We start from the raw sequence: 22,467 nt of genomic DNA, 5'->3' as shown, positions 1-22,467 counted from the left end.
CCTACTCGCTCGGCCCAAATTAAATATGCGGTTGTCGCGCTTACTGCTCGCCTTTGACTCTCGGCGCTTGTGTGTGCGAGGGACGACAAAAACGAAATTGGGGAGAGCTGCGGCCGCGATAACGCGCCCCCGAATCAAAGGAGAGCGAGAGAGAGAGAGAGAGAGAGAGAGAGTTATTTCGTTAGCCGGAATTTTTGCCGCCGGCTGGTTGGTCTGCGCCAAGTTCGCGGCCCGTTGATTTTTGCCAGGCGCCTTTTTTTGGCGCTATATGCGCTGGTTTGTTTGCCCGACTGTCGTGTGTGTGTGAGTGCGTGTATACACCGGGCGGGGGAGAAATATTCGCCGGGATTTTCGCTGGTCTTTTTTTCGGCGGAATGTGTACGACATGCTTGGCTTGCTTTAATAAAGTTGTACACGCGCGGCCGGCGGCGATTTCATTAAAATTTCACTCTCGCCGATGGCTTTTATTTATACAGCGCCTTTTTATTGTCTCGTTTCCGCGCAATATATGTATATATATATATATATATATATATATATATATATATATATATAGTTCGAGCTTTCGAGTAGTTCGTTAAGTAGCCCCGCGTGGAGTTGATCAGATAGGGGCAAGAACAATGGGAGGTATTAAATCGGACTGAAAGGGTCAAGCGTTTTGTTGGCTCGTCGCTGGAGTTTTTAAATTTCGAAGATTCCTGCTAATTGCCCGATAATCCCGACGATGGAAAAAGCTGAGCCTCTCGCATTGTTATGAATCTATGCACAGCATTCAACCCGATCATGGCATGATTTCCCCTTTGTTTTGCCCTTTACGACTAGTGTACGATAATCGGCCAGAGTATCTTCCACAATACGCGTAGTTTGTCGGTCGACTATTTATTAGACGAGTGAAAAATCCATAATCCAAAGTCACTCCGAAAAGCTCGTTAATTTCGCCGCTCACGCCGATCGACTAGTTTGAAAAGCAAGCCAGCACCCCTAGCAGCAGGCTTCTTTGCCCGTTGTGTATAACGTATAAAGAGCTGTGGAACCAAGCCGCCCTTCGGCTGATCTCCTTATTAACCGCAGCCGGTAATTGCGCGACGTGCGCGCGCGATCAACGCGGATTATTCCGCGGGTCGATGACTGCCCCCTTGCATCCCTCTCTCTCTTCTCGAGATTAGGCAGATTAGTTCCCGGGTATAATTGATCCGAGCACCGCCGCGTGCACGACATGTAATTAAATCCTCCGGGCGCAGTGCAGCTACTAACGAGCCGGATAAGCGTATTTCAACCTCTCCCGTGTTTTTGTTTCGCATCGAGTTCTGAGGTGACCAGTGCGTGATTAATACACGGAGCTTGCGGGGTCGAGTTCTCGCAGCGAAGCGCCTCGGGGTGTAAGAGATAGCCGGATGGGTTTCGCCAATTATGCGGGAGTAGCAGTCGACGCGTAATTGATTGATTGATCTGTGGGATTCTTCCGCGCGGAGTATCGTTTACGCGTCGTGATGGAAACGTGAGAATCTATGCCCTGCAACATTTGGATTCGAACGGTCAAAACAGTGCGACGTATACGAATTTTCAAAATATTTATTTTCGCGCGGGAAGTAGGTCGAGGGATACGCGATAAATAAATTCTTGAATAAATAAAGCGCATAAAAAACGCGAAGCTCGGCGGGATGATCCACACTCTCTCTCTCCTATCCGGAGGGCATTAGCGCAAAGCCGCGGCGCAGTAGCGCGCCAATTGGAGTTTCTTAACGAGTTAATTAGGTCGAGATAAAAATAGATAGCTGCTCTGCGCCACTCGCGGAAAATGATACCGGCAGCTGCTGCAGCCGAGTGCGAAAGTTCAGAGCGTGCTTGCACTGCCAGTGCGCTGCGCTCTCGTTGGCTTCTCGCAGCGGCGAACGGATTAAGAGCGGAGGAAGAGAGAAAAAAAACTATACCGGCTGTCTATTCATCGGCGCTTGGATGGATGATCTTTCCCCGTCTCTTTTTAACGGGCTGTATTAATTTGCGCCGGATTTGATATTTTAAAGAAATTTAGGTAAAAGAAGGAGAATAAAAAATAATGTCTCGGGAGACGCAGCCTACGGGGCTGAAGAAACCCCTAACGAATTAATTACCTCGGCGTTCGTGCAGGCGCGCGCCTTAATCGCAATTATTTCTCTCACTCAATGCCCCAAGAGCGGTGAAAATGCATTACACACTCCTCGAGGAAGTAATGTACACGAAAGTCAAGTAATTACCGCGGATGCAGCGGCGGCTCGAGAGGCGCGGGAGTAGGAAGACGAGACTCGTCGCGTATACCTACCTATACACGAGCCCTACACTCCACACGTCGTCGGAGCCGCAACCCCTCGGCTGCTGCAGCTGCTTTCCTTACGGCAATTTACTTATTTGCCAATCGGCAATTAAAAGCGCAGCCTCCGCTGACTCGCGAGCTCGTTGCTCTCTCTTTACTTCGCTCTTTGTGTGCTTCGTTCGACTTTTTTCCCTCCCGCGGCAGGTTGTGCCTCACGTCGGCGGGGATTACTTCTTTTTCTCCCGCTTTGATACTTTCTTTGTCTCCGCAATAATGAGAGGGAAATATACTTTAATGATTCACCGGGACTCGCGTGTTTTCATTGTGTGATTCGATAATCTCGACGAGCCGCCGGACGCGATAGCTCGACTGCTCTCGTCTTGTCCTCCTTCTCCGCGCCGGTGCGAGTGCCTCTAATTAATTAACACCTCTGCTTGCCGCGTGTCGCGCTGCAGTCACTAATTAGTGACTCGTGCACGTAATTAGTGTTCGCGCGCAGCGCCTGCGGCTACGACTATACTCATCCAGTGCCGCACGTGGGCGGGAGGGAAAGGGAGAGATCGATGGGCGGCCAATCAATTAGAATAATATCGGAGAGCAGTGGATGTTCGATAAATTATCGGCCGACGCTGCTGCTCTCTGCTTCGTTATCTAGTGGATGCAGCGCTGCTTTCCGGGCTTTTTCTTCTTTTGCCCGCTGCAGAGGGTGTGTTCGAGTCTGTCTGGCTTTTTCGGTAATTCCGAACTGACGCTGCTGCTATTCACCGAGTGCTTGCGCGCCAAAGTAGCAGACCTCTTTTGTGCTGTTCAAAGTTTTTTTTTCGTTTGTACCTGGCTGTGTAGCGTTTGTTAGTTTTTATCGATGAATTTTCTGCATTTTTCATTGGATTTCGCTTCCCCCCATGTTCAGTACAGCGGGCGAGGTAAGCACTCTCATCGATTCGAAATTGAAATATAGCGCTCGTTTTTTCAAGCAAATACTTGATTGCTTTAAAAACAAAGTGTTCCAAAACCGATTCACCGCTCCGGATTCGCAGTAGTCGCGCGTTCTCGCCTCCCGTCATTTTCGCCTCTGGCTCTCTGCCTTCGTTTTGTCTTTTGCGCTGACTTGGCGCTTGACCCGCATCGAGCTCCGAATCGAGTCAGCGCGCCGCGTTTACGTAGACGAGAGGGACTAAATCGAACGAAAAACCGAGAGAGCGAGCGAGGGAACGGAGAAAAAGCGAAGCTGAAAGCCCTGCTGCCACTGCGGCCTGATAATTATTATCGCTCAATTAGCGGCGTTCCCGCGAGCGAGAGGGCACTGGAAAAAGAGAAGACGGCGGTAGCGGTAGCCTTTTGCGAAAATTCAGCGATTTTCTGGTTTTGCCCGGAGCTTTCAATCCTCTCCCCCTCGCACGGTCTTTCTCGCCATTTTCGCTGCGGATTTCTGTGGACTCTGCGAGCGAGCGCACAGGAGAGTGGGATGGAGATGGATCGGCTCGAACGATGTATTGAGGCAGAGAAGACCGAAAGGGTAAACACTTGTAGATTTAGCTCACGTTGCTGGCGAATGGTCGAATAATTGGTGAGTTTCGCGCGAGAAGGAGAGCTGCTGCTGCTGCAGGAGGCTTCTTTTGTGTCGCTGCGCTCCTGAGTATTTTCGTGAGGTGTGGGTGAGGGGATGGATTTATTTCTATTCTTTTCGTATCATATACTCATCTCGAAGTTTGAATATCGGCTTGTATTTTTGCAGGTCGCGCGCGATGGAAGACGGATGAAGGATGTCGACCTACAGTGTGTTATCGAGGTGAGTTTCGTTTGATGATTGATTTTCATCTTTATGCTTCCGAATTAATTTTCACCCCCTCGCTTCGAGTGAAAAAACTCGGAAAAAAAAGTTTAAAGCACGATTTAGGTGGAGCTCTTAAATCGATTTGCTCGAGCCCTCGCGCACAGTGCCGGCCCCTTCGCGCGCCATTACGTATCCTGTCAATTTTCCCAGATAGAGGCGTTAGTCTTGCGCCGATAACGAGGTGAAATACTTTAAACTAAGCTTGAGCCATCGCTCCCCGGAGACGATTTGGCGCGAGAACGTGCGAGAGCGCGAGCGACTCTAAAACGCCTGCAGCCGCGATAGAATCTCTAGGCGTCATTTTCGAAGCGTGCTTTACGACTGCAAGCTCCGCTCCCCGCAGGAAATTTAAATATGCGCGCGATGGAACAATGAAAAATACTCGGCGAATTGTTTTGATTTAAAGTTCAACCATCGAACTAATTTCGACTCCCAATGTTGTATTGTCAGCTAGCGATACCTTGTACACACAGTCTTCGGCGTTCGATCGAGGAAAAATCAAAAGACGCGCGCAACAGGAGTCCGGGCAAGTTGGACTCCATTATGTCGGTTGGGTGTGCTGCAATCGAATTCGGCTCTCGGGGCACCGAAACACCGGCGAGAGTAGGAGAATAAGAGAAACGTCGCTCGCGCTCGCTGTCAAGGCAGTTGACACGTCGGTGGCCTCCCCCCGGGGGCCATTATTTAGCCAACACATGCTGGGGTGGGTTCTCTCTCTCTCTCCGCTGGCGCAAATATATGCGCGGCCTGTGATTGACGCCTACACGCTTGCCGCTGGGGCGATTCTCCGCGCTTTTATCGGGAGAGACGCTCGTGCTACCGGCGCTGTTTCGTCGCGCGCGCGCGAGATCGGAGAATTGATGGAGTTGCCGAGCTCTCGCTGATTGCTGGGGTGGCACTACTGTGGGAGCTGCTGAGTCTTTTAAACGCCAGGGGGGTGGCTTCGGTGTGCGTCTGTGTGTGCTCTCGCGGGCAATGAGATCGGTGTTTGGCTTTGCAGCGACGAGCGATAGGGTTTATTCCTTTTTTACGTACACACGCGCGGAGATTCATCTGTCCGAAGCTCTGCGGTGTCGTCTTTTTTCCTCCAGGCCTGCCTTGGACGAGCTTTTCAATGCATCGAGACGCGTAATGGCCGAACAATGCCGGTCTCGCGCCATATATTTCTCCTTAAACAATGGGAATCGTCGCTCGGCTGCGCGAGCGTTTTTCTTTAAACTCCTCTGATATCTAGCCTGGCACTTTTATGGAGCCCGCCCGATTATTTATCGCCGCGTGTGAGCTGCGCGCGCGCGCAAAGCCTCGCGCGAGAGAAAGCAAGAGACAAACAAAGCCGGATACATGTAATTAATTTATCGGCCTTTGTCGAGGCTTTATTAATGGCTGCTGTTCCTCGCCGTGTAGCTGAAGTGTTTATTAGCGCGTCTGCATATACATGCAGGCTCTATTCACGATGAATGTAAGTGTGGAAAAATCTGGAAGCCGCGCGCGTGATTTAGCGTCGCTCTTTCTTGGTGCGACTGCCGCTGCCCGCGTATTAACTGCCCCCGAGGTGTATGAATAGTTTCGCGCGGCTCTTGCACTTTATTGCCGAGGCTGAATTCTTCGACGCGTGTTAGCATCGGACGTGTGAGTAACGGTTTTCGAGCTGAATTTCTGCCAGAAGAAGACATACATAAAAAGTCACGGCGTATCAGTAGATTACTTCAGAAAACGTTCCGAACGCTGCGGAAATAATACCGGAGCACAAGTTTAATAAGGTTGTACGTCGAATCAATCGTCGGCGCCCATAAGTCGTCCGATCGACTCGTCTCTCGTACACATCAGCCGTCGGAAGGGTGGAGATGCTTCGGTCGAAAAGTTGCCGGCGCGCGTGTGACGGGGGTGACGTTTCGTCGCAAGGGTTCGAACTCTATATACAGCGCCGCGACGCTCGGCTTGTTGGGGAGTAGTACATACATAGGCTTCGACGCTGTCGTCGTAGCGACGACGAGACGGGTATAGAACCGAAGGGCTCTCCTGTTAACTCGCTGCTAAGTGAATCTGCGGTTGCACTTTGGGGACTTTGTTACGCCTGTGTGTATATGTGTGTGTGTCTTGCCGAAGGTTCGCACTTTGTTTTCGAGACAGAGGGAGAGAAGTTGTGCCGCGTTTTAATGAGTTTGCCGGGTTTCCTCGCGGCGATTCGTGTTTTTCCGGAGATTGTAACGTTCTCGGGTTTGCCTTCATTGAAAAAGCCCGACCCGCACGTAATCGCGATGACGCGTCAGTCTCCGAGAGACACACGCGCCCAACTGGCCGCCGAAGGTATATGCGTCAGCCTTATCTCCCGCGCAAGTGTATCGAGTAAAACAAGCACGTTAATTCGGTCCCCTGTATCTATACCGTGCTAGCCAACGTCTTCCCCTTTGCTCGAGTCCCGCACCCCTGGCGAAAAAGCGAGGAGAGGATCGATATCTCCCGATAAAATCTCGATATATAATAAATCGGATTACGCGAGCGAGCGATCCCCGAGCGAGAGAGAGAGAGAGAGAGAGAGAGAGAGAGAGAGAGAGAGAGAGAGAGAGAGAGGAGCATATGCCTGCAAGTATGGGGATAGCAGAGAGATTACCGACACGCGGAGAGATGGAATATGCTTCTCTCTCCGGGGTGGTCGACGCGAGCGCGACTGTGGGATAGTTAGAATATCATCCAGGTTCGCGCACCCGTATGTGTGTATGTGCGTATTTCTGATGTACGGGGACCACCCTCGGAAACACGGAAACGATAATTTACTGTCACAAATCACGAGGATACTTTCGGCTGTCCGGGGGAGAGAGAGAGAGAGTGTAGTATGTACCTATATAGGGGGGGTCGCGTAGGTAAGTTCGCGGCTGATGAACGGCCGAGGAATATTTGGATGCGACGCGCTGGACTTTGGGTAATTGGGGTGTAGACATTCCGCGCTGAACACTTTCCACATGATGCATGTGCATGTAGATGGTCTGAGGTGGATTGCGAAAAACTCCTGCTGGATTATTAAATCTCTTGAAGCACATAAATACTTTGATTCCGTGCTTCCGAAAAAACATTTTTAGTTTTTTTGTCGACCGGTTTTTCGTGGTTGTAAATCTCGCGATACCACTCACAAGTACAGTCCAGCCCCGCTCTATTCGCAGGATGCGATATACTCCGCTCACAATAGCGGAAAATCTAGTCCTAATGGCCCAATAAATAGGGCTTAGCGCCGGCCGTATGCTCGGCGTCAATTTGATCGAGTTCACCCCGTCGCGTTTCATTTCATTGTCATACATTACGTCGCGCAATTAATCTTTTTCACAAATATATGTGACGAGTAACGCCGCAGCGTGCGACCGACGAACGTCGATATTAAATCTCTTCAAAATTAAACGCGAATCGACTGTTTGCGCGGAGTTAATAAAGATTCGCGCGTGACAGAGGCAATATTTATCTTATTAAACATTGGCCGTCGATGAATTTCCACCGATTATTCACGAGCCACACGCGCGGGAAAATTTATTTCGCGATGCAAAATTCAAGCGTACCTGCATATCGATCACTTTTCAATGAGCATCGCGCGAATGCGTCAACATCGTCGTGTAACAAGCTACAGCCTTCGAATTAACGCGATCATTCCCAGCCGTGTGCAGCGTGTAAGTAAGTGCGATGAATTTCCATATTAGCTTTCGAGTGGCTATCCGTATACGCAACGTACTAAATATCAACCGCCCCTCGACCTTCGCGCGTGTCCCTGAGCAGCAATAAAACTCGAGATATCCCGAAAAAAAGAAGGATTCGTTGGCCGAGAAAAACGTATCCCACATTCGTACACGTACATTACGAGCCTTCTCCTCTCGGCACGCGGCAGCGCGTAAATCTCGAGGCGATTCGTTAGTACATTAGGCTTCCCACCCTCTCAAGCTTGCCGAGTGCGTCCAATCAGGGAGACTACTAATAATTTTCCCGGCCCGTAGCTTCCCCTCGTGCAGCAGGGCCGGGCAATGATAATTTCGTGAGAGACTCGAAACTTTTCGTCCCCCGTATACTCTCGGGTCCCTTTTTCCCCTGTTTTTTCGGAATTTCCCTTTGTATACCTGGAAAATCGCGAAGTCGATCGCGACTCCATCACCGCTAATTCTAACCCTTCACTCCCTCTACAAATAGCGAGCAGTGCACAGTAGCAGCGTCTATTTATATCCGCTAGCTAGTCTCCCCCAGAGCCTACTAATCGCGCGCCGAAGATTTATAAGCGCGCGAGTAGAGTGCGTATATACGTATATGCGCGTGCGAGGAATCCCGCGTCGCGGGAATCGCCCCCCGCGGCTCTCGTCCGCATCCACCGTGGGATTGGATCTCTGCGCGTGCGCGACTCGCTTACTTCCGGCCTCTGTGAGAACCCTTGCTGCGTGTATGCGTCGCTATCGCTCATTGGTCAAAGACAATGGTTGGCTCGTTTTTTTTCTCTCTCCGATCCCGGGGGAAGCGGTACACATGTAATGGAGATTAGCAGTATATACATGAGGAGCTGACTGATTGACGGATGATGAACTCCGATTCGGATTCACTCGGAGCAGTCGGAAGGAAAATTTCGGCGTCGCGGTGAATTAAAGTGTCCATTATTCTTGTCGTCGTTGTTATACGCGAAATATAGGTGTATGCGCGCGATTCGATGATTAAAGACTCCGTAGATCGTCGCAAAGGATTAGGTGTATATAAGTAGAGGCTAGACACGGGAGAATCTGGACTGGTCACGCTCACGTTCGCAAGTCATAAATCGCTCTAATTCGCTGAAGAAGACTGCGAATGCGGTCAGCCCTGAGAAAAATCTCGGCAGAAGCTTTGCTGATGCAGTCCCTGCGCATCAACCGGATATAAATCCCGCGATGTGGCGTTATATGCGCTTTATTTATTGTTTTTGCGCGTATATCGACGCCGTGCGTTAGCCTCTCGTACAGGCGGGAAAAAAGTTATACGATAGGACATAAAACCAGTACAAGGTTACGACGAGCTGTATTATATACATTGTACTCTGGTCGCAAATTTAATTCCCAAAACATTATAGTCCATAAATCAATCGCGACCCCGGAGAGGTGTCTCTCTCTCTCTCTCTCTCTCTCTCTCTCTCTCTCTCGCGATCGTAAAGGCAAAGCAGAAGAAGAAATTCAACTTCGTAAACACGGAGTAATTCTCATTCAGCGTCGACTTGCAACTGTCGCACAATGTAACGCGCACGAGACTACGGCTGAGGGAATCATCCTCTTTATAGTTATTTACTGCTAGGCGCGCGCGCGCGATTGTCTCATTCCCCTCGCTCGTTGTTTTTTCGTCAACCCCATAGAGAGCTAAGCGCACTGGTATAAGCAGCGCGGAGGTAACCGCATATAAAAATGCCCAGCTCTCGAGGGCGGGCGGGTGGATGGCTTCTCGTATTACGCTCTCGGCACACCATAACGGAATTGCTTTATTAGACGCTCTCTCTCTCTCTCTCTCTCTCTCTCTCTCTCTCTCTCTCTCTCTCTCTCTCTCTTTCTAGTAGTAGCGCACCTATACGTGTGCAACTTTTATGCGTCCTTCTCCCTCGTAATTTTGCACCTCTCTTGCTCTCGCTCTCTGGTAACGAGACAGCTCGACACTCAGAGAGCCTAACCGTGTATATATACCGGACCTACTAAATCAAGATGTACATTGGTTACGGCTATACACACGGCTCGGTCGCTTCTCTCTCTCTCTCTCTCTCTCTCTCTCTCTCTCTCTTTCTCTCTCTCTCTCACTCTGTTATATCCGTGCTTATGAAACATTGATTTCACGCGGCGCGGCTCGTTTTCGCTCCGTCTCTCTTCTGCAGCAGCAACGGGGAGAGCGTTTCGCTACTGGGTGTTCTGAATGCACGTCTCGCGTGCGCGTCTTTTTATTCCTCTGTCTCTCTCTCTCTCTCTCTCTCTCTCTTTCTCCTTCCGCTGCTGCTGCTGCTGCCTCCGCTTCTCCTCGTCGTTCTGCTCTTTTTCCTCCTGTTCTGCGCGCCGCTCTGGCCGCCGGAGGAATATTCATGCCCGTCCCGTGATAAAGAGACGTTTATTATATTGTTAATGAGAGGGGGAGGCCGAGAGATGTGGATGGATCGCGCAGCCCCGATCGCGAGTCGAGATTACCGCTTGTTCTGTGCGTGCGTTTCTTTCCCTCCGGCTTCCATTGTGGGAGGCAGCGCTCCTTGTAATTTCGGTATTTATCAAGCTGACCGCCGCTGCTCGTACACTTCTGCGAGAGGAAATTCCTTCGAGAGTCGACAAGTATCGGGGAAAATCAGACCGTATCCTTTTCGCTCAAGAGCCTTGAATAAAAGTCCTGCGAGTGACACCCTGTATATAAGATTTGAGAAGTGGCCCACTCCCTCCTCCCTTTCTTCTTCGAGAGGTTAGAATACCCATTTCAATGCCCGCTAAACTCGTTATCCAATGAGCGAGCCTGCCTTCTCTCATTCTCTCTTTTTTTCATCATTCGGACTGGTTTGCGCGCCGGACAATGCGGCTGCTCCTACTACGCGCGGTGTCGATTTAACTCGTCTGCAGGGGAGGTAAGTAGCCCTCACCCCTCCGTTTGTTTCTCCGTGGATGCGCAACGTTGCTCTTCGTTTGACTTTTTGTTTCGAGAAGAGGCAATGGCTTCGATGTTTTCTCATTTTCCGCCTTTGACTGATTAAAACTCCCAGAGACTTGTATGATTCTAACTCGATTTATTTATTCGTAAAGCCCCGGGCATTATTCATTCCAACTTGAATATAATTTGCCCGCTTATGCATGCAGTCGGAAAGTTGAAACGGGATCAGCATCTGCTGGAATGTTACTTAAACTGCCCGAGCCCGTGCCAAGCGAGGGAAAAAAGTTCGCCAAGTTTATGCTCCATATTTCCTCCAACTTGCTCTTCCCTTTCTTCTTTGAAACTCTTTCCCCCACATCTCTATGCCATTTTTCACTCGCTCACTCGCATACACTGCACTACTCGAGACGAGAACAAGCCAAGTGCGGTAGGAGCCGTTTCTCCTGAAAAATTCACTGTAAATATTTATAACGGCTGTAAAATCCGTGCGACGAAATTTTATTGCCTCTATTATATTATTTTAATGCACAGCTTCTATGCGCGTCGCGCGAGAAAAACGAGTTTCGCGTTTACGACTCTGCGCGGTGCGCGCTCAAAAAAGGTCGCATATAAAAATTTCATACGCGATTTTTTTCGACTCGCAGTTCGAAAACAATGTATGTATCGGATGGTGCGCGTAACGGTCTCACGCGAGTGGACAAAGTCAGTGACCGAACGGACGTGTTCTTCTGGATGAGAAAGCCCTAATTTTCCGCGTCCTCCAAGACGTACAGCACACGCACTGCGCGTCATAGGTCAGGCGAAACGCGGTCGGTTATCGCGCGAGCCACGGATCATTACCCTGGCCGTCGACGCGGCTACGGAAAGATTAATCACCTGCCGGTGATATCTCGCCGAGCTGCGGCGATAAGGAGAAAAAAGTTTTTCCAGCCGCGAAGCTAAATTGTAAAATGGAGAAAGCCGAAGAGGAGTACAAAGGCGGCGCCGGGAGATAATCGCCGGCGCTTCTTGTAGGATAGTGGCTAAATGGGCGCTGTCGAAGTCGTCTTCTTGTTTTGGCAGGCGGAGCGACGTCAGTTTGAAGAACGGAGGCGATTATTGGCGCGAAAATGTCCCGGGAGTGATCGAGGTACGTCGCTTGATTCGGCAGGAGAGAACTAGACCAGAGAGATAAAAGTGGCCGCAAACGCGACCTCAAACCGCACCGAGCGAAGAAGAAAAAAAGAGTCGACTGTGTATAAGAAAGCCGGGCAGCAAAACTCGCCTCATTAACACTCAGTCCCACGAAATTCGCCTTTCGCTTTCACACATACAGACCGCAGCCTCCTTTTCATCGCTCCTCTCCATCGTCGTTACACACACGGCAGCGGCGGCAGCGCTATCATTAGTTTAATTCGTTTTCGTCCCTCTTCTGCCCCGTCACCCCACGGAGCAGCAGCGGCAGAAGCATCGCGCGTTTGCGGTCAAGTCGCATTACATTGTAACGGGCTCTCTCACTCCCTCCGCTGCAGCAACAGCAGCTCTCTCTCTCTCTCTCTCTCTCTCTCTCTCTCTCTCTCTCTCTCTCTCGGAGTCAGCGCCAAGGGTGACTTCTCTCGGAACGAGTCACAATATTTATCGCAGGCAAATAATTAAAAACAGTCGCTCTCTCTTTCTCCGCTCCGGCGATAATCGGGCATTGTTGCCGACTCGAGCCGACTCGAGAATTTGCCACGCACACCATCCTTCTTCGCTCGCGTTCGCGTGCAAATATAAATCCTCGCGCCCCCTGCGTGTATACCGGCTTGCGCGCGCGAGCTCGTAAAGAAATTATACGGCGCGAATTTCGAAAGGTGGGCGCGCTGAGAACTGGATCCCGGGGAGCTTCTCTCTCTCTCTCTCTCTCTCTCTCTCTCTCTCTCTCTCTCTCTCTCTCTCGATGCTCCGATGGAGGAGCTTTAGATGGCTATCGGTGTCCACCGCGCGGCGATGATGCACCGGTCGCGCCAGACGGACGCGCTCAATGTAATTAATGAATTTTTAATGAGCCGAGCTGGCCACTCTCTGGTCATTTGATATTTCGAGCGATAGCGAAAAGGAGCGTTTAGAGCATGTGCTGTATCCGTTTCGGTCCGCGGGGAGTTTAACGAGTGTCTGCAGCGCTATCGGGCCGCTTCTTTCTTCGAAATCTAAGCAGGTTTTACTTTGAGAGTAGCCGGTGGCGATTATTTTGAAAGATAAGCGGGCGCTTTTGTTGGGTAACGTTTGGACTGCTGGCGAGGATTAGAGTCGGGGATGCGAATAATTTTGGAGCGCGCGCGCGAACGTAAATATTTTGCGCGGATCGAGGCTCGGATTTGTTTGCGGTTATCGAGGAATACATGTAAGTAGTTATATAATATACAAATTGATTTGATACGAACGAGGCACCGTGAGACGTTCCCGCCTCGAGTGCCTAGAGCTGTCCACTCGAAATTCGGCCCAAGGATCTAGTCGCTATCGTCCTCTTTTTATCCTAAATCTAAGCAGGTTTGCTAATTTGAATCCTCAAAACTCGCCGAGGGGGTCCGTCGTTTTCAACGGTCTAAAAGCGATTCGAATCCAATACGTTTCTCTCATATCGCTCGATTATACAGTGCAAAACCGAAAAAACGCCATCGAACAATCGGAAATCCGCTTAACCACCGCCGCGGTCACCCCCCCCCCCCCCGGAACAAGATCGCGCGAATTAAAAGAAACAAAGCTCGAAAAACCCCCCGCAAGTTTGCGCGTAATGCCAGGAAAGTACGTTATTGTACGCTGTACACACAGCCCGCGCGCGCGTGTCCGCAGGTAGCGAGAGGTCCACAATACGCGCCGCGGTTTTCTGCCTCGAGGGGCGTGTGCCCGTGTACACGTATTACGTGGACCGATTCAGAGCTGCTGCATGCGAGCGCTAATGTCAAAGCCCGCGAGCATAATGGGCACTTCGTGCAATATTTACGGGCCGGAGTCAGTGACCCGCGGCCGCGGAGTAAATACGCTGCACGAGCGCGTATACTTTTATCCCGGCGTAATGCGCTTTAATATTCGTTTGGCTTTTATAACGAATTGCCTTTGGAATTGGGTGAGGCGGTTTTTGGATAGTTGCTATATCGAAATTGTTTTTCTTTTTTCGAACACGTACGCAGTCGGTACACTTTCACCGCAGCGCGAGAAAAAATCTTCCGCGTAAAAATCCGAAGGCGATTCCCGCGAAACAATTATCGCCGGTCTCTCTCTCTCTCTCTCTCTCTCTCTCTCTCTCTCTCTCTCTCTCTCGGCGGTAAAGAACCGAGCCGCTTTTCTCGGTAAGACGCGTGTCCACGCATCGTCACACCTGCTTTGCACTGCACCGGAGAGGAAGGAATTATACTTATACGCGAGCCTTGCACATGACGGACTACCTCGCGGCCGGCTTAGCGCAATCTCACGTGCGTGAGCGTACACCTCGGACTCCGAGTCGGCGATAAGTTGGGAGATTTTTTTTCCCGCAGTATTAAGTGGGTTTATGGCCCTACGTGGGTGTGACGTATTTTCCAAGCTGGGATTATGCTGTTATAGCTCGCGAAACGGGTGTGAATTTTAGTGAAAAGTGCAGATTATTTGTTTTCACGCTGCGTTCGAGATAGCTCTGCCCAATTTAACATCGTATCGAACGACCTACTTACGAGTAATGCCTGGCTATCTCCGAAGCCCGAGAAGTGGCGTCGCGCAGCGGACTCGAGCCGAAACTCCGGACTCGCGTGTACGTGTATACGTTAAGAAGGCAACGCGAGATTCGAGTACGAGTGTATAACTTTATCCGCAAAAAGCATTGTAATTCATTTTCAATAGCGTCGTGGCGTCAAACGACGGCTCTCGTTTATACACCTGATTAATGATCCGACTCGCGCGAAATGAAAAAAGAAACTGCGCCGAAAATTCTGTACAAAAAAACGCTAACCTACATATCCCCGAAAAAGGCCTTTGCGCGTCCATTTTAACTCTCCGGTTTGAAACCTCTTTACCGGGGATCGACCCAGAATACGCGGATGCAAAGTGAAAGCGCGCAGTGTACACGGTGTATACAATTTCCAGCCGGCATCGCGGCGACAATGACGAAATTCCGCAAGGATCGAGTATCGCGTCGAAAAAAAGAGAAAAACAGCACTCAAAATTCCAGCGAGCGAAAAAAACGGTGTCGGAGAAAAAAAAACAAAAAGCAAAACGCGCTTACATGCACCCGATCGTCGAGTGGCCGCGCCCCCTCAGTATAGCGCGTCGCGAGCCCTTTTGTCTTTGGCTCGCATGTGTGTGTGTGTGTGTGTGTGTGTGTGTGTGTGTGTGTGTGTTGCGGCCGGTTCCCCCGATGGTTGCACGTCGGCCGAAGGCGATCGGATGACACTCGAGACTCGATCGCTGGTATGCACACCTGGCGATTCGAGAGGCAAAATGGCGCGAGAGAGAGGAGCTGAGACAATGGCGGTTTAATCGAGTCGCGCGATTTTAGTTCGAATTTAACGTTTTGAATCGAGTCTTTTCCGCGCAACAAGCCGATTCTTCATCGATGACAAATTGCGCGCGTCGCTCCTGCCGGAAGCGCGGCGAAATCGAGTGAAAGAAAAGGGTTACGCCTTATTCTGCAGAGAGTGAAACTGCGCACTTTCTTATTCCGGAGCTTGAAGGGGGCGCTCGCGATAATGAGAATTCCGACTGGGAGGGCAAGCGCGCGAGAAAAATCGGAAGTGCGCTCGGGATGATTGATTCGGCCTTTTTCCAATTTGCCCCTGATTGTCTCCGTTGATTCCGCGCGAATAACTCATGCGCGATGCTATCGGCTCGGATCCTTTCGAGTAATTGAAGTATATCGCTCGATTGTCGTAAGACGCTGCGCTGCGAATCTCCATATATTCAGAGCAGTAAAAACGTCCGACCGTCCCTCCGCAGCGCCATCAGCGCAGAGGAAGCGATAATTAGCCTCGGATCCTCCGAGCGAGATTCGAAATCTGAGCTCCAGGCGGAGCCTTCCTACTTCTCCCGCAGCTCTATATCTCTTCCCAGCAGCCGCCCGGGGGGTCGCCACTGCCGCGAATAACCTCCTCGCTGCCGCCACCAGCCAGCCTCGTCGTCGTCCCTAATTGGGAGACTGGCAACTAACTCTCTTAATTACTGCCTCCGCTTCCTCGCGCGCGCCCTTCTTCTTCTTCTTCTTTCTCGGCTGGAGACTTCTTTCGTTATTGCTCCGCGATGGGGCGGCACTGCTCGTGATATTTCATGCTGAGATTTCTCCATACACCGTTGCTTATCGATAACGCTAAAAATCCATCCATTTAAATCCATCGCAATCACAGTGTATAGCAGATACCGACTCTCGCTCGCCGCCATTTTCTCCGTCCTTTTTCCCCCTTTCGTCCTTCGCTATCTCTCGCCGAGGCGCGAACGGGAGTAGTCTGAAAGCTCGTAGAAAAGTTCGCCCGACTTAATTACACGGAATAATCGCAGAGTAGGTAGTGCGCCAGTTCAGTGCCGCTCGAGTCTTCTCCCGCGTCCCTTTCTCTCCTTTGACTCCTGACGTGTGTGCTGATCGACGCTTTTTGCCGGAGCCGCAGTCATGCGCTGCATGCCGATCAGCGTGAGCGGCCGACGCCTTTCTCCGCCGCGAAATTGCCTCCTTTATCTAATGCAACTTTTTCGCTGATTGCGGCTGAAGCTGCCGGCGGGGAGTTGATTTAAATTAAATTCGCGCGCTTTTTTCCCTCAAGCCATCCGCCTATCGGGTGGTCTCTCTCGTAGATCGAATTACTTCCAGCGGCTGATTTTTCGAAGCTGTTGTAAAACGAAATCATACACACTCGCGATTGTTTCCTTTTTCAATCGAAATCGCAGCGCTGGAAGTAAGAAGACTTACATTGAATTCCGCCACTTGCCCGGGTATTGTGCATTTCATATCGAGCTGAATCGAACCGCTTAGCGGAATAAGCGCTGTATACGCGCACAGAAGCGAGTTGCCATACTCACCTTTTCTCGATCGCCACCTTCTGCTTTCCTCGAAAATCAGCCAGTCACCGCCGGCATGTGAATGGAAGCCCTTTTTAATATAAAAATCTAGCAGGTATCCCTTTTTTCGGCGCTTTTCGTGCGTGCAAGTGCGTGTAAATATCGAGGACTGATTCTGTCGGAAATATGAAGGGCCTTGGGTGTAACGACTCGCGATCGTTTCGCGATTGTTCCGCTCATTGTGCTGGGACCTTTGGCCTTTTGTCCGTGAATTGGTCTCGGGACATTGTCTAGTCCCCGGAAAAACACGCGTAACGATACGTTGTTTTTTTGTCCTATACCGTGAATCGAGGGTAGAAGAATTATTTTTCGTCAAGTACACGCGCAGGGGTTGATTTTCCCGTGAAAAATTGCTCCTTCCGCTGTTCCGCGATCGTAATTTTACTCTCGAGCTGGAGAATCACCAGCATCGGTATGAAATTTGATTTCGATATAACGAGATCACCGTCCGAGGCATGATTTCGCTATCATGGCTTCATTCACCAGCACAATGAGCGACTCCATTGACCACAATACTATAGGCTCTTTGGATGCCGGGCTGAATATAATGTGCAGAAGGGGATCCTTTTCGTGAAAAGAAATTGTGATTTTTTTCTCTCGTCTTGCGGCTGTATAATACGCGCAGTATCGAGTCCCGAGGACCTGTTAAGGACTCTCGTAAAAAGTGAATTTCGAATTGATCGCGATGTTAATTGAGTGAAAGTCGAGTCTTCCCTTTGTACTCCCATTGTGCCGCGTGTATACTCTTGGCGTACATTCTGCTCTGCTCCTTTCGAGAGAACGCTCTATAATATAATACAAACTCGAAGATGAGGATTTTTCGAGCGCGCAGAGAAACGCTTTGTAAAACTCGTTATTCCGCGACGAGAATCCAGTGTGCGCGCGAAGCGAGTCGGAAAGAAGCACACAATCCGATCCACCGCTAAACTCTTCCATTACGAAATCGAGTTCAATCTGCCCTCCATATACACATGCAATTCCGGGTTTGGTCGATAAGAGAAAGCCAGACAAGCATCCTCTCTCTCTCTCTGTCTCTCGCTCAATCTCCCGAGTTTGGTCGATAAGAGAAGGACGCAGCCGTAGGGAGAAGACGAAGCGAGAGCGCCTTGCTATACCTCCTACGAGAGTCGCGCGCGCGTGTGTGTGTATGTGTATACCTATATGCTCCTCTCTCTCTCACTCACACGGAGAACCCCCTAGCAGCAGCAGGGTCCGACAATAGGCCGTGCCAGTAGTTCTCATTTGATTAATAACCCGCCCACAATGAGCCCTGGGCTGCCGGCGCTGCCTCTGCAGTGGCTCTCACTTGATTAACGACGAGCTGCTCCGATGCCACAATGGCCGCTGGTTTCTGCTTGTGCTCGCAGTGCGATGCTCGCTCGAGTCTCTGCAGCTCTGTATGTGTGCTTCGGAGGCAGGAGTGCTCAGGAATTTCGGACGATTGGTAATAAGATCTGCGATTTCGTTTGCTTCCTTGATTGCTCTATATATAGAGTTTCCAGATTTTTGCTAGTATACCTACTTGGGTGCGGAGAATATGATGCGCAGCCCTGCAGGCTTCTTTGTCGGTAATCTCGAGCGAGATAACGCCTGTATCTTGATGGCGCGTCGATTCTAATAGGAGAGGAATTTGTTTTGTGTCGAGGTCCGCACGTGCGTCTCTTTGCATTGCGGCTTTCTTCCAATCTTGGTTTATTAATAACGGCCTAGTGTGACAATGTGCAGATAACGCGTTAATTCGCACGACTGTCAAAAATTCAGTATGTTGGCGAATGAATTCGCATCCCGCGAACGTTTGTTAATTAATCAACTTTTAATTGCACAAAGGTGAATAATGAAAAGGATTGGCGGTTTTAATAAGTGATCGCCGCGCGGCGTATCGGGATATATATTCCATACGCGCGCACAGAGATGTCAATATCAACAACGATAACAATAAGCGAATTCACATAAACACGCGCCTCGCGAAACCGGGGATTTCAAATTTAAATTGCGAAATTCGCGCAAAGAGGATGGTGTTTCCAGTGCTAATTACCAGGCAGGAACAATGTTGTTAATTAGCGCGATGACTCATAACGTCATCGTAATGCTAACGGCTCTGGCAGATAGATCATTATGCCGTAATCAAAGGGCTAACAAGCCCGTCTATTCGCCAATTACATTGAAATTATTTCAATGTTCGACTGATTTACCGCTGCGAACTTTTCCGCGAATCCTTCGAGTATCAACTATATAACCGCGCGATTTGTAAAACACGCGGAATATGAAAATTTAATTAGTTTGATTCACGCAATCCACGCGTTTTGGACGTTCGCTTTGTTTTGAGCTGTTTAACGCGTAACAACCTTTCGGCAGCAATTTTCAATTCGGCAGCTCTCCGGCCGTCAAACGATTGATTAACATTAATTAACATCCGGAAATCAAACGCCACACCCGTTAAAATACACGTCATTCACTCGCCCTCCTTATTTTCCGAGCGTATAAATCAAAACAATCCGTCCCGGAATCAATGTGGCGTCGGAAAAGCCCCTGGCGAAATCGAGTACAATGTGTCGTACCTGAAAAATAATTCCAGAAGGACAGGGAGCCATAACTGTACGCATCAATCTCCGCACAAAGATCGCGTCGAAGCATCAGCGACGAAGCGTCGTAGCATGAAAAAAAGCAGCGGCTAAGAGAGGGAGAGACGGCGAACAAAGACGAGATCGCGCGCGGACGCCTAATAAAAAGTATCGGTACGCAAGTGGCGCAGGTAGGGAAAGCTGGGAGAGTCAGGTGCAAAATGCGCGAATTCCCATTCAGTGCTCTACGGTAGCTCTCCCCTCTCGACTCTGTGCACACTTCGTAGCTCTCGATTTTCTAGGCCGACGAGGGATGAGAATGAGAAGGCTCGAATGACCGTCGTGCGCGCGTTTTTTTTTTCGAGGCTTTCGGGAATCACGAGCACTCGACGAGGGACGTCCCCTTGGCTCGGCCAAGATGGCGGCGAGCTCCTTTGTTTACGTGTGCTCCGAGCTGTGTTTGTTTACGCGTCGCAGTAAATTACAATGATTCGCGGGAAAAATTAACCGGGTCGGTGATTAAAGCCGCTTCTATGTTGCTCGAACGGAGATACAAACGGTAAAGTTCGTTTTTTAACGATTAAATTCTCAAGAATATGCAAACTATCTCGTCGAAATGCCAGTAGTAACCTGCCGTGGTAGTTAACTCGCCTATAACTATATCAGCGCCGACTCTCCCCCCCCCCCCTCCCGTCCCACTCACACCGCCCCACAGAGTACATCCTATATCGTGGGAACCTTTTTTTCGCCAACTGGAGCACGACGTTCTCTTTTCTCTCTCTCTCTCTCTCTCTCTCTCTCTCTCTCTCTCTCTCCTCGTTTCGAAACCCGAGCAGGTAGCGACTCTCACGTGTGTGTCCGTATGTGAGTGTGCGCGCGCGACTACCATGTATACACGAGGCTCGCGCCTCTGCGGGTTGTGAGAAAAATCGTCTTCTCTTTCTCTACAGCGGCGGCGTTCGTGCGTAGAGCCAGGCTCGTCCTTTCCCGGGATCCGACCCGCAGAGCAAAAACTCGGGGGCAGAGGGGGGGGGGGATATTTTTACGCGACTAAGTGGGCCTCGTAAGTCATTGAAAAGCGATAAATTACTCGCGCTCCCGATTTTTCGGTCGTTTCTCTTTGTTGCCGATGCGAGAAAAATTTGCTCGCGCATCGCTGTTCGCGTGAATTTCGGTTAATATATTGTTCGGAGCTTCGGAGAAATGGAAACAGGTGAATTTTCTCCTCTCCATTCGTAAAAATTCACGGCAGCTAATAGCGAAACGAGCCACCAATCCGTAATTAAAACCAATTAACCGCCCTCGCTGATTTCTCGCCTCGATGAAAGCCTCTCCCGGGACATGCGCGCATCGCGAAGAAAAGCTCTTGCGCGCATTGCCCATTGTGCGGAATCATCTCGCGCCCGCGATTTATCGCCGCGGCTCCAGAGCCTCTGCAGCGGGGCCTAATGAAATTACGCGCGCACGGAGTCGCGCGTCCGGACAATCGTCTGCGGCTGGCGCCTAAACAAAAATACAAGCGAGTCTCGCGGGAGCCGGGGTGAAAATGAGAGGAAATCAGCCAGTTAGGGCTTCGGAAGAGTAGCTACTGCGCTGATTATCGCGGCGGATGGGAAGAGTGGCTTTTCAAAGGAAGTCAATGGGCTCGCGATTACCCTTTTCTCCGCTGATTTCGTTTCGGGATTGAACGGAAAAAGTATAACTATTCGCGTAGTGTATGCGAGGGTTTGGATTTTGTGCGCGAGTAGGGTCTGAAAATATGTAAATCTCGGTACAGGAGCGTTGCTTAAATTTCCGACTCTTTAAATGCCAACTTGACTTAATCATCAATTACACACAGTATAAATATCGACGCGGCGAAACTTTCAACGACAGCTTTTCAATTTTCCGTCGGCAATCGCATTGCGAAATATTCATGTATCCCCCGGCCGCGAAACTTTAATACCCGCGCGCGAACTTGCTCGGCTCGTTGTTTGATTAACGAATCGGGAGAGAGAGGCGAGTGCGGTACAACAAACAAGCCGGAAGTTTCTTGCATGCGTGTATATACGTATATATATATATATATAAACGTGAGGCCAAGTTAAACCCCCGCGAGGCTATAACGACGTTCGAGGGATCCTTTTCCTTCTTCTGCCGCCGCAGCGAATTGGATAACTTAGTCGCGAAACTGGGATTAACCATGTCGCGTAGCTCCCCTCTCGGACGCCGTTTTCTGTTTCTCCCTCTCGGCTGGGCGATAGAGGAGTTGGCTAAAATCGAGGAGTGCAAACAATGCACCTATTCTAATTTAAAAAAAAACATTTTTGCATTCCCAGGCTCGGTAAAATCCCCCGCAACAGTGAAAAATCAATTCCCTAGTAAATAATAAACGCAGATTTAATAAACCAATATACAGTAAGCCCGCAGCGTGATGAGGTATTAATATTCACCGCGACGTCACGCCGTCCGAGCACATACCGGCAGATTTTATACATACATATAGACGCATAGCGTTATACATATAAATTCGGCCACGCTTTCGCCGCACAATATCGCTTGATTTTGACAAATGTAACGATCTGTTTTTACGGCTCTCGCACGCACGTCGATGTTTGCGCGGCGAATATATCGAGCGCGCGTCCGTGTAAACGCGACGTTGATTAAGTGCCGGCCACTTTGGACGAGGGGTGCTCCGCACTCGTATCCTATATAGTGTGTATACAATAATCGATATTAATCGGGGAAAACTAGGGGTCCATTAGGTCGATGCTCGTTTGTTTCTCGTGAAATCGTCCATTAGTTCTTCGAAAAATCATAACGACGAGCAGAAGCATCGACCCACCCGAAAATCCGTGGCAGACTGACCGTCGCGTGTACCCGCGGCAGTATATACTTATATACACAGAGCGTAACCGAGCCGTCTGCGCGTGCATACATATATAGAGAGCCTGGCGCGGCTCGAGAAGCTCATACACACGCGTATAAGGTACTCGAGAACAGCCGCAGCGTCGGGCAGCAGAGCAGAGCCAGGGCAAAGCAAACGTTTGTAGTTGCTAATCAAGCTCGCATAATGCCGCGCCGATACATACACTAGCAAACAGCCTGAGGGCTTTTCTCTCTCTCGCTCTCGGCTCGCTCTCGGCTCGCCATATGCTACGAGTAGAGCTGCT

At 50.1% G+C, this 22,467-nt stretch overlaps 1 protein-coding gene across 3 annotated transcripts in view; it reads left to right on the top strand.

Moving 5' to 3' along the window:
• Nucleotides 1-22,467, top strand: part of LOC100113985 (transcription factor Sox-2) — a 306,878-nt gene that overhangs the window by 95,775 nt on the left and 188,636 nt on the right. For all 3 annotated transcript variants that reach the window (XR_004345063.1, XR_004227827.2, XR_001729193.3), the window contains one exon: nucleotides 4,026-4,079. The gene's annotated coding sequence lies outside the window, so the exon portion shown is untranslated. The remainder of the gene's footprint in view (nucleotides 1-4,025; nucleotides 4,080-22,467) is intronic.

This window comes from Nasonia vitripennis, chromosome 5 (assembly GCF_009193385.2).
Source record: "Nasonia vitripennis strain AsymCx chromosome 5, Nvit_psr_1.1, whole genome shotgun sequence".
Taxonomy (NCBI): Eukaryota; Metazoa; Arthropoda; class Insecta; order Hymenoptera; family Pteromalidae; genus Nasonia; species Nasonia vitripennis.
This window is presented reverse-complemented; position numbering and strand designations above follow the sequence as displayed.